This window comes from Oncorhynchus nerka, linkage group LG24 (genome assembly GCF_034236695.1).
Source record: "Oncorhynchus nerka isolate Pitt River linkage group LG24, Oner_Uvic_2.0, whole genome shotgun sequence".
NCBI lineage: Eukaryota > Metazoa > Chordata > Actinopteri > Salmoniformes > Salmonidae > Oncorhynchus > Oncorhynchus nerka.
This window is the reverse complement of record NC_088419.1, coordinates 35,571,682-35,582,514: the sequence shown is the minus strand read 5'-3', so window position 1 is coordinate 35,582,514 and position 10,833 is coordinate 35,571,682. Positions and strand designations below refer to the sequence as shown.

At 40.4% G+C, this 10,833-nt stretch overlaps 1 protein-coding gene across 2 annotated transcripts in view; it reads left to right on the top strand.

Moving 5' to 3' along the window:
* The first annotated feature begins 375 nt into the window (after positions 1 to 375).
* The window catches only part of LOC115107907 (alpha-(1,6)-fucosyltransferase-like), a 163,028-nt gene continuing 152,570 nt past the window's right edge, over positions 376 to 10,833 (top strand). Inside the window, exon 1 of one of the 2 annotated variants that reach the window (XM_029631668.2) lies at positions 376 to 801. The gene's annotated coding sequence lies outside the window, so the exon portion shown is untranslated. The remainder of the gene's footprint in view (positions 802 to 10,833) is intronic. The other variant, XM_029631669.2, reaches the window with a different exon arrangement.

The window sequence follows — 10,833 nt, the reverse complement described above, 5'->3', positions numbered from 1 at the left end:
ATCTGATTAGTGAGCTGATAGGTTCATGTCAATAAAACGTAGACTAATTGATTGAGCTGACCCCACAATTGTGATGGCGGTTAGAGGGTCGGAGATGACTGAGTATGAATACTTCCGGGTGATATGGTCCTGGTTTATAGATGTGTGAAGGGAACATAATTTGCAGCTACACTGGCCAGCAAGGTAGTCTGTACTGTAAATTGATAAGCTTTTGCCTGCGTTATTTATTTTTACAGCACATAAATATGTGGCTCTTTAAACGATGAGTTGTACAAAGTCATGAAATGCAAGGTGGGTAAATTGACATTACGGCCTGCCATGCCGCGGAAGAGCCCATGCTTTTGGTGCGCAGTGACCAAAAGTGAAGTTGCCGCTTCCTCGCTCTTCCCATTGGAATCGCAGTAGCAGAATCAGAGTGCTTACAGTATGTAGGCTATGTGACTGCCAGACCCCTCTTTCTCTCTGACACCGATGCGGTGGCACTAGGTAGCAGATTGTCAAACTGCGGGGTGAGGAGCCGCGGAGGAGACGTAAACCCAATAATCAGTGCCACAGGGCCGTCTATCAACGTGGCTGCAGTACAGCAATCTGACACTGGCATGCGCACTGCAGTTTAGAGTCAATTCGAGTCTCCTCAACTGGAGCCACAGGCAGCAGTGACTATTCCGATAACAGCCGTCCCCAGTTCCTGTTTCCGCCGCAGCTTTTTCCAACCGAATTTTGGACCAAAACATCGCCGCTGCGTCAGACTTCAACTTCGTCAGGCCTCCCCTCTCGGATCTCCCGGTGTGTCAAGTGAAGGTACGTGATTTTTCTCTGCTCGTTGTCTCTGTGCATAGCGAACACGCAGTGAGGTGAGCTCCGAGCTCGGTCCATATGTTTCCAGTCCATCCTTGCCTGGCATGTTGACTGCGTCGCTTCTGCTGTTGTGATCGTGGTGAAATAATAGCGGTCATGTTTGGAATGACTTGTCCCTGTAATATCACCGCTCTGACCCGGTGTGCTGTGTTGTGTCCTGCTCCGAATAGCCAATGGACAGAGCTGTTTCCAAACGATCTCTGTTAAAAAAAATCTCCAAAGCATATTGCCACTTTAGGCTACAATGTATCATGGCACAAATGCATTGATTTGATGAACAGGACAGAGTGTATCTGACATGCACGCAATACATTGCGAGACATTTCAGACCTATGTGAGAATTGTAATATTCCGAGACCTGCTGCTGATGTGTTGCACATTCACTGCTTATATTGGCACTGTTGTGATGTTATTGTTATGAGCTGCACATGGATGAAAACACTGGTTTAGTGCCATAACTAGAAAGTGAAGTGCTCTCTCACATCGGGCTCTGACCTCACCCATGAAAACGTGAGGGAAATCAAATTGACACATGACATGGTCTTATCTGACCATGTTATGCTGAATGGACAAAGCCTGTTGTCGGAAGAGTGTTGCTGATGCTGCAGCGCAGTCAGAATAAATAACATCCGAAAGGGCATTGGCTGCACATCTTCCATGTGCACGCAGCACGCACAGCTAGACAGACAGGGTATGGGTTCTTCGGGTTATTGGGTGATGACAGTGGTTAGGCTAGCCTACTGAGCCGCGGTAATGGGTGATACTTCGACCATGCTAAGCTTGGATATGTCTGCATGTGATGCGACACGAGCATGACGAACCGTCCATAATTAATATTTTGTTCTCATTCAGATACCGGAACAGACCTGGAAAGGCTAAATCGCGCGCGGGATTCTGACTCAATTCATTCCCACCCAGCTTTATCACCCACATTCTTGCTGTAAGTCCTCATGGTTTAGATTTCGTATTTCTGTTGTTTCCCAACTTGAGTTTGAGTTTGAGTTCATTCCAGGCACACATACAGATATGGCTCTACCTGTGATAAGAGCACATGTCCATTTGCCCTTTTGTTTAGATTAAAACAATAACTATCTAATAATAATTCCTATACAGTTTTTGTCATCGTTGTCCACAAATATTTAGCAAACCCATTTTTTTTGCTGTAAAAATGTATTGGGTTGACTCATAATATTTGTCTTATATCATCAACTAATATGTAATATGTAATTTCTTGGATTTACTTTAGTAGTGTAAATTCAAATAACTTATTCAATTATTTTACTGAAAACATAGGACATTATATTTACTCAATTATATTGTGTGTAGTTTCGTTGCCTGAATTTTTAAAAGTAGATTCAACACCTGATATTTAAGAAAAGTATCAGGACACCAGGAAACCTTGTCAAACAAATAAAAATGTATTAGTTAAGATACTTGACACGTTTTTTTTCTGTTTAGATATGTACAAATACAAAATGGTAAATATGCAAAAAAGACAGGGATGGATTCCCAAACTGGCACACAGGGCACGTGCCCCGGGCCCCGGGCCCGGGCCTAGAGAGCTCGGGTTCCAGAAAGCATATTACAGAAACATTTGTAGAATTGCAGGAAAAGTGCTTTAAAATAACATTTTCTCTCAGCCTCATGGCAAAATGTGTAGAATAGCAGGATATTTGTTTTAAACTACAAAAGTATCTCAGCCCCATGACAAAATGTGAATAAAAGCATGAGATGAGCTTTAAAAAAGCACATTTGACAGTATATTTGCCCCATAAAGTGTAGAAGAGCAGGAAATTAGCTTTAAAACAGCAGCAGTTTATTTTAACCTAATGACAAAATGTGTAGAATAGCATTAAAAAAACTGCACATTTTGCTCTCTGCACCATGGCAAAATGTGTTGATATACAGGAAGTTAGCTGCCCGGGGAACCCCAAATGTGGTATTCCGTCCCTGAATGAGACAATACAGTATATGTGCCTACTGCCATTCACTTTTCTGCATACTGGATGTGGAAAAATAAGCTCTGTGAACCACAAAATACTGAAAAGCATTTACTTTAGACTTGACCTCCGACTCTGTAATGATAAAAAAAATCATTCAATTGCCTATGCCTGGTTGGTCAAATAAAGGCTGAGCTCTATAGACCTTAAGCCAGTAGCTTATTCTTCAAGGCTTGCACTTTTGGGGAGAGCTTAGAACTATCCAGCTCCAAGAAAAGCTTCTGGAACACCTTGAAGGTGTACCTGAGTTCTTTGGGGTAGCAGAGGTTGAGTGCGTACTTAAGCCCTACAAGCGCGGAACAGGCCTTTGTAACATTGCCCAGGTTGATCAGTCTTTGTACTTCCAGAAGCATGCACTACCCTTTGTGATCGCGCAAACTTTCAAAAGGTTGTGGTGTGAGGTCCCTTCAGCATCCTTTCAAATCACTAAATCAACATGACTATGTTGTCTTTGTCATGTTCTTGCTGTCATCGGTCAGGCTACACAGCTCTCAATGTTGGCGATCAAATGTTAGAATTGATCTTGCATGACGCGTGATTCAGAACTGGCGAGTGTTACCAGAATACACGGTTGCATTTTCTTAAGTTATGAATCAAGAGCAGAATGTTCAAGAGCAGAATGTTCACAAAAATCATATACATACATTACCATTCAAAAGTTTGTGGTCGCTTAGAAATGTTCGTTGTTTTTGAAAGAAAAGCAATTTTTTTGTCCATTTAAAATAACATCAAATTGATCAGAAATACAGTGTAGACATTGTTAATGGTGGAAATGACTATTGTAGCTGGAAACAGCTGATTTTTAATTGAATATCTACATAGGTGTAGATAAATGCAATAAAACTGGACTTCCTTAGACTAGTTGAGTATCTGGAGCATCAGCATTTGTGGGTTCGGTTACAGGCTCAAAATGGCCAGAAACAAATACATTTCTTCTGAAACTCGTGAGTCTATTCGTGTTCTGAGAAATGAAGGTTATTCCATGTGAGAAATTGCCAAGAAACTGAAGATCTCATACAAAGCTGTGTTCTACTCCCTTCACAGAACAGCGCAAACTGTCTCTAATCAGAATAGAAAGAGGAGTGGGAGGCCCCAGTGCACAACTGAGCAAGAGGACAAGTACATTAGAGTGTCTAGTTTGAGAAACAGACGCCTCACAAGTCCTCAACTGGCAGCTTGATTAAATAGTACCCGCAAAACACCAGTCTCAAAGTCAACAGTGAAGAAGCAACTCCGGGATAATGGCTTTCTAGGCAGAGTTCCTCTGTCCAGTGTCTGTGTTCTTTTGCCCATCTCAATCTTTTATTTTTATTGGCCAGTCTGAGATATAGCTTTTTCTTTGCAATTCAGACCGGGACAAAGGTTCACCTTCCAATTGGACAACGACCCTAAGCAGACAGCCAAGACAATTTGGAGTGGCTTTGGGACAAGTCTTTGAATGTCCTTGAGTGGCCCAGCCAGACCTAATATATGGCTTTTTCTTTGCAATTCAGACTGGGACGAAGGTTCACCTTCCAATTGGACAACGACCCTAAGCAGACAGCCAAGACAATTTGGAGTGGCTTTGGGACAAGTCTTTGAATGTCCTTGAGTGGCCCAGCCAGACCTAATATATGGCTTTTTCTTTGCAATTCAGACTGGGACGAAGGTTCACCTTCCAATTGGACAACAACCCTAAGCAGACAGCCAAGAAAATTTGGAGTGGCTTTGGGACAAGTGGCCCAGCCAGACCTGATCTACAAAAAGAGCCAACAGAGACTGTACTTTCTCAAAAAGCTGGAATCCTTTAATGTAGACTGTACTATACTGACTCTGTTTTACACATTTTTCATTGAGAGTATTTTAACTTCTTGTATTGTTTGTTGGTTTGGCAATGCCACTGTCAGCCAGAGAAAAATGCTGAGAAGGATTATCACCACAGCAAGCACGGTACTTGGAGTCAAACAGACAACCTGGATGAGATCTTTAAGGTCAGGGACGTCCGTAAGGCTCACAAAATCATTTTAGACCCAAGCCACCCCCTGTACCTGGACTTTGAACCACTCCCCTCAGGGTGCAGGTATAGGGCACCCCTCAGCAGGAAAAACACAACTAGACAATTGTGCCAGGTGTGATATGCCTCCTAAATAGCTGTGGCTAATGTTCCTATCGATTCAGTAAAGCCAGCAGGCTAGTCTTTTTTTATTGGTAAGTAACTGTTATGAAAGTTGTTTTGTTCATTTTGTTTTGTGTTTAAACACCACTTCAAATGTGTACATGACACTGCAACAAAATTTCCTCATGGAGACAATAAAATCGGTAAGTAAGAGCCTGGAATCTAACATCTCTGGAGAGACCTTAAAAAACTGTGCAGCGACGCTCCCGATCCAACCTGACAGAGCTTGAGAGGATCTGCAGAGAAGAATGAGAGAAACTCCCCAAATACAGCTGTGCCATGCTGTAGCATCATACCCAAGAAGACTCAAGGCTGTAATCACTGCCAAAGATGCTTCAACAAAGTCCTGAGTAAAAGGTCTTGAATACTTATGTAAATGTGATGTTTCAGTTTTTGTTTTTAATACATTTGCAAAAATGTCTTACATTTTTTTTGTTGCTTTGTCATTATGGGGTATTGTGTGTAGATTGATGAGGGGAAAAAATATTTTATAATTTTTAGAATAAGGCTGTAATGTAACAAAGTGTGGAAAAAGTCAAGGGGTCTGAATACTTTCCGAATGCGCTGTTTATTTATGTTAGTGCAGATTACAATTGGATGGTACATTTGCCAATACCTAATACACTCCTGTTTTTTTTTTTTCATCTTGAAGTTCCAAGTGGGTTCAACACCTCAAAATCATCAACAAAGAGGACTAGAGAGATTCTTTATTCTTGTCCAGCATGAAAGTAATTTTGCTTGAAATATTTACCATCATAACATGACTCATACCCTGCAGTACTACACTGAACAAAAACATAAACGCAACATGTAAAGTGTCCGTCCAATGTTTAATGAGCTGAAATAAAAGATCCCAGAAACTTTCCATATGCACAAAAAGCTTATTTCTCAAAAAAATGGCACAAATTTGTTTACATCCCTGTTATTGAGCATTTCTCCTTTGCCAAGATGGTCCGTCCACCTGACAGGTGTGTAATATCAAGAAGTTGATTAAACAGCATGCTCATTACACAGGTGCACCTTGTGCTGGGAACAATAAAAGGCCAATCTAAAATGTGCAGTTGTCACACAACACAATGCCACAGATGTCTCAAGTTTTGAGGTAGCGTGCAATTGCCATTCTCACTATAAGAATATCCACCAGAGCTGTTGCCAGAGAATTGAGTGTTAATTTCTCTACCATAAACATTGTTTTAGATCATTTGGTAGTACATTCTTCCGGCCTCACAACCGCAGACCACGTGTAACCAATCCAGCCCAGGACTTCTACATCCAGCTTCTTCACCTGATGGATTGTCTTAGACCAGTCACCCAAACAGCTGACGAAACTGTGGGTTTGCACAACCAAAGACTTTCTGCAGTAACTGTCAGAAACCATCTCAGGGAAGGTCATCTGCTTGCTCGTCGTCCTCACCAGGGTCTTGACCTGATTGCAGTTCGACGTCGTAACCAACTTCAATGTGCAAATGCTCACTTCGATGGCTACTGGCACACTGGAGAAGTGTGCTCTTCATTGATTAATCCTGGTTTGAACTGTACCGGGCAGATGGCAGACAGCGTGTATGGCATCGTGTGGATGAGCGGTTTGCTGATGTCAACGTTGTGAACAGAGTGCCCCATGGTGGCGGTGGGGTTGTGGTATGTGCAGGCATAAGCTATGGACAACGAACACAATTGCATTTTATCGAGCCAATTTTAACCCTCTTGTTGTGTTTGTTTCATATTAATTAAGTCTGTGTTCCCGGTCCCATTATAGCTGTTTATAAATCCATAATAATACACTTATTATCACCTAATGTTGTGTTAGATCTTTTTATCAAGTTAAGTTCTTGTGAACATTACAAGTTTTGAACTTCTATTTGCTATTTATGGCCTGTAGGCCTCATTGACCTGAGTTTAAAAAAAAGCTTAATGTATGAATTATTTTGACTACAACAAATACTCAGATGAAACATATTGTACTATTTATTACAGACTACTTTGTGTCAAAGTTTAACAAGGACTCTCTCCTCACCAGTGTCATGATCAAAGATATGATCAAGAGCCTCACATACAGTATATCGTTTGGTCATTGTGCTGCCACAGAATTAATTCTGAGCAAAGCCTCAAAAAAGATTTATATCCAGAGCTGTGAGAACATTTCTAGATATTATTGAAACAATGTTGCGATTGTTTGTGAGAATGCCAACAGGTGTGGTTGCCGTGGGGGAAGATTCTATTGGGGAGAGGTTCCCGTAGGGGTTGCCACAGAAGCCAAGAAGGGGAGTGAGGTGTGTGTGTGCTCAAAAAAACATGTATTTGGGGGTCTGGGAGAGGAAGTGTGTCCATCTGATGATTGGGCATGTGCCTGAACTCATTTTTATACACTAATTGTAGTCTCACCCATTCATCTCTAATGACCAGTCATATTTGACCAGGAACACCACAGGCGTACAAAAGTTAAATAAAACACCCAAAATGTTATGAATATCATCTAAATGTATTTTGTGTGTTCAGATGCCGTGTGTGGACAAAGTCATGGAACCTTATGATAATTAGATTAAATGAACTACATTTTACAAGTTTTCTCTTTGAACATCGGTCCAATTCGACCGGAACACAGCCGGAGGGTTAATGCACAGAGATACCGTGACGAGATACTGAGGCCCATTGTCGTTCTATTCATCTTCTGCCATCACCTCATGTTTCAGCACAGTAATGCATGGCCCCATACCGCAAGGATCTGTACACAATTCCTGCAAGCTGAAAATGTCCCAGTTCCTCCATGGCCTGCATACTCACCAAACATGTCACCCATTGAGCATGTTTGGGATGCTCTAGATTGACGTGTATGGCAGCATGTTCCAGTTCCCACCAATATCCCAAAACTTTGTACAGACATTGAAGAGGAGTGGGACAACATTTCACAGGCCACAATCAACAGCATAATCAACTCTATGCCAAGGAGATGTCACGCTGCATGTGGCAAATGGTGGTCACACCAGATACTGACTGGTTTTCTGATTCACACCCTACCTTTTTATAAGGTATCGGTGACCAATGGATGCAAATCTGTATTGCCAGTAGGGCTGTCACCGACCCCCAAAAATCTTGGTAGACCGAGAGTCATGCTGTTCTTGTGTTTTAAACATGTTTTTCCATATACAGTATAGACAGACACCCTATGTGTTTGAATACAATCAGCTACATATGCACTGAGCTTGTCTGATGCTTTAAGCACACTGTTTGGTTAAATAATTAAGACACAAATGACTCAAGAAGTACCCGATGTTTACACTGTTAAAAAAAATGTGTGACTGGCGCATGTTGTCTTGCTCTCCTCCCTACTGCAGTGAATAGGCACCATAGCACAGCAAGTGTTTATTGTGCTGTCCTTGCTGAAGCTGCCCCATAATTACAGCCATTTAGTTTCTTACTTGTTTCTGACTGAAAAGTTATATCACTGAAATCCCTAATTTGTTTAGGAAAATCATTCCCTATTCCCTCAACCCTTGCTCTATTTATGTGAAACATGTTTGCATCACATGCATGTGACCAATAGGGCCTGACCTATAGCCTATCATAATCACATGAATAAATGAGTTATAACAAACTCCAAACACAGTGACGCCTGACAGCAAAATGGATGCGGACGACGTGAAAAAGAAACTCAAACAAATGTTTACTGGTTCCTCAGTAGGGAAAGGGGAAGTCAGATCTGTGGAAGACATTTTACTTAGTTGTGGAAAATACTGTTCTAAAGAGAGAAAAGACAGAAAAAATAAATATATAAAGGTTGTACTACAGCAGATTAAAAACAGTTGCATTCACTAAATACATTTTCTTTTTTGTTTAGGCAAATTATTCAAAACTCCATTTATTTCATTTGAAAACTAAAATGCTTGATTGCATTTCAAAGCATGAATGTCTCGTATGCTGGGTGATGGCATGAACTAATGAATGATTGAGTGATTGATACAGTAGCCTATATATTGAAAGATAGGCCTAAGTAAGTTATGGTATTAAGACTAAACAGGATGCGCTCTTAGGCCTACAGCTCGATGTTGGTTATAAAAGGCTGCTATACTAAGCCGACTAAAGACAGTGACTTGAGTTATTACAATGATGATAATAATAATAATATTAATAGTAATAATAACAATAATAAAAATGAGGGTGTAGGAGCGAGAGCGGCTGTATTATCTGTAACAAACAGGTGCTGTTAGATTACAATATTATTTTTATGGCTGTTTGGAAGAGTGTAAACAACACTACATAGAGTGGCAAGAAAAGTATGTGAACCCTTTGGAATTACCCTGGATTCCTGCAGAAATTGCTCATAGAATGTGTCAACAATAGACAAACAGTCTGCTTAAACTAATAACACACAAACAATTATACGTTTTCATGTCTTTATTGAGCACACCGTGTAAACATTCACAGTGCAGGTTGGAAAAAGTATGAGAAACCTTGGATTTAATAACTGGGTTGACCCTCCATTGGCAGAATTAACCTCAACCAACATTTTCTGTAGTTGCAGATCAGACCTGAACAACGGTCAGGAGAAATTTTGGACCATTCCTCTTTATAAAACTGTTTCAGTTCAACAATATATATATACAGTGGGGCAAAATAGTATTTAGTCAGCCACCAATTGTGCAAGTTCTCCCACTTAAAAAGATGAGAGAGGCCTGTAATTTTAATCGTAGGTACACTTCAACTATGACAGACAAAATGAGAAAAAAAATCCAGAAAATCACATTGTAGGATTTTTAATGAATTTATTTGCAAATTTTTTTGGACAGCAGTGGCTTCTTCCGTGGTTCTCCCATGAACACCATTCTTGTTTAGTGTTTTACGTATTGTAGCCTCGTCAACAGAGATGTTAGCATGTTCCAGAGATTTCCGTAAGTCTTTAGCTGACACTGTAGGATTCTTCTTAACCTCATTGATCATTCTGCGCTGTGCTCTTTGCAGTCATCTTTGCAGGACGGACACTCCTAAGGAGAGTAGCAACAGTGAACTTTTATTTTATTTTTATAGACAATTTGTCTTACCATGGACTGATGAACATCAAGGCTTTTAGAGATACTTTTGTAACCCTTTCCAGCTTTATGCAAGTCAACATTTCTTAATATTAGGTCTTCTGAGATCTCTTTTGTTAGAGGCATGGTTCACATCAGGCAATGCTTCTTGTGAATAGCAAACTCAAATTTTGTGATGGATTGTATAGGGCAAGGCAGCCCTAACCAACATCTCCAATCTTGTCTCATTGATTGGACTCAAGGTTAGCTGACCCCTGACTCCTATTAGCTTTTGGAGAAATCATTAGCCTTGGGGTTCAAATACTTTCCCCAACCTACTCTGTGAATGTTTAAATTATGTATTCAATATAGACAAGAAAAATACAATAATTTGTGTGTTATTAGTTTAAATTAAGCACACTATGTTTGTCTATTGACGTGATCAGATCAAATTCGATGACCAATTTATGCAGAAATCCAGGTAATTCCAAAAGGTTCACATACTTTTTCTTGCCACTGTAAATTAAAAGTAATACCAGTCTGTTCTAACGGAAAACAATTGTCAAGCCTTTATTAAAGCACAGTAAAGATTAAAAACAGCCATATCTGTGAAATTGCTTTCACCAACATTTTGCCATTGCATAAGCCTTGGTTCTCATGGAATAAGTAGGCTATTAAAAAAACACTCAACCAGGCAACAGAAGCAAGATCTGTCTTATTTATGTAGATATATATGGATGATTTATAAACCCATGCACATTTAACAGTTAGGCTATTGATTATAGACCTACTTTCTTAGACAATTAGGCTAAGCAAG